Raw genomic sequence first — 1481 nt, forward strand, 5'->3', positions numbered from 1 at the left:
TGATGGACAGGGAGGCCTGGTGTGCTGCGGTTCATGGGGTCACAAAGAGTCGGACACGACTGAGCGACTGAACTGAACTGAACTGAACTGATGCCTTACAATACTCTGTGTTCTAGAGACCGTGGTTTTAAAAACACTTTTAATGAATGCTATTACTTTAATTAACGTTACAAACCTAGACAACATTAAAAAGCAAAGACCTAACTTTGTCAACAAAGTCCGTACAGCCAAAGCCATGGTTTTTTCAGTAGTGACATACGGATGTGAGAATTGGACCATAAAGAAGGCTGAGCACAGAACTGATGCTTTCAAAGAGTGCTGCTGGAAAAGACACCTGAGAGTCCCTTGGACAGCAAAGAGATCAAAGCAGTCAGTCCTGAGGGAAATCAACCCAGAATGCTCATTGGAAGGACTGATGCTGAAACTAAAGCTTCAATACTCTGGGCACCTGATGTGAAGAGCCGACTCACTGCAAAAGACCCTGATGCTGGGAAAGATTGAGGGCAGGAGGAGAAGGGGACAACACAGGATAAGATGGTTGGATGGCACTGCTGATTCAATGGACATGAACTTGGGCAAACTCCGGGAGATGGTGAGGCACAGGGAGGCCTAGCGTGCTGCAGTCCATGGGGTCACAAAGAGTTGGGCCTGACTTAGCAACTGAACATCACCAACAGCAATAACTACTTTAATTACAATGAGACGGTCTTTCCTCAAATCATCAGTATCTTCAGAACTAATTTTTTAAGCCTTGGATAGACATCATAAACCTATATAAGAAATGATAGCCTGTGGGTGACTAATTGTTTCCATGTGAAAATGGGATAAGTCTAGGACCACACTGGATCCAAAGAGCAGAATGCCATGAGGAAAGAATGAATACAACACAAAAATATTCGCTTTAAAAAATAGAAATTGTCGAGTGGTAGAAGCATGAGCTCCATGGGATAGTTCCTCACAACTTACTCTTGCCTGCATCTTCCTTGTCCCAGAACGAGGCGATTGTCGTTTCTGCGATGAGCTCACAGAAAGGGAACGTGACTCGTTCCAGGCCTCAGAGGCACCAGAATACTTTTAGCTTCAAAAATGACAAGTTTGATAAGAGTGTTCAGACCAAGAAGATTAATGCAAAACTTCATGATGGAGTATGTCAGCGTTGTAAAGAAGTTCTTGAATGGCGTGTAAAATACAGCAAGTACAAACCACTATCAAAGCCCAAAAAATGTGTTAAATGTTTACAAAAGACAGTGAAGGATTCTTATCATATAATGTGTAGACCATGTGCCTGTGAACTTGAAGTTTGTGCCAAGTGTGGAAAGAGAGAAGATGTTGTTATTCCGTTTAATAAAGAACCAGAAAAGACAGAAAATGTTGAAAATAATTTACGTTCCAGCCATAGAAGAAGCTGCAGAAAGAATGAAGAAAATGATGATGATTTAGATTTTGATATTGATTTAGATGACACAGAAGAAGACAATTAA

At 41.5% G+C, this 1481-nt stretch overlaps 1 pseudogene; it reads left to right on the forward strand.

The window, feature by feature from the left end:
• Positions 1–921: 921 nt before the first annotated feature.
• Positions 922–1481, forward strand: LOC615706 (chromosome 8 open reading frame, human C9orf85 pseudogene; annotated as a pseudogene).

Source organism: Bos taurus, chromosome 13 (genome assembly GCF_002263795.3).
Source record: "Bos taurus isolate L1 Dominette 01449 registration number 42190680 breed Hereford chromosome 13, ARS-UCD2.0, whole genome shotgun sequence".
NCBI classification, from domain to species: Eukaryota; Metazoa; Chordata; class Mammalia; order Artiodactyla; family Bovidae; genus Bos; species Bos taurus.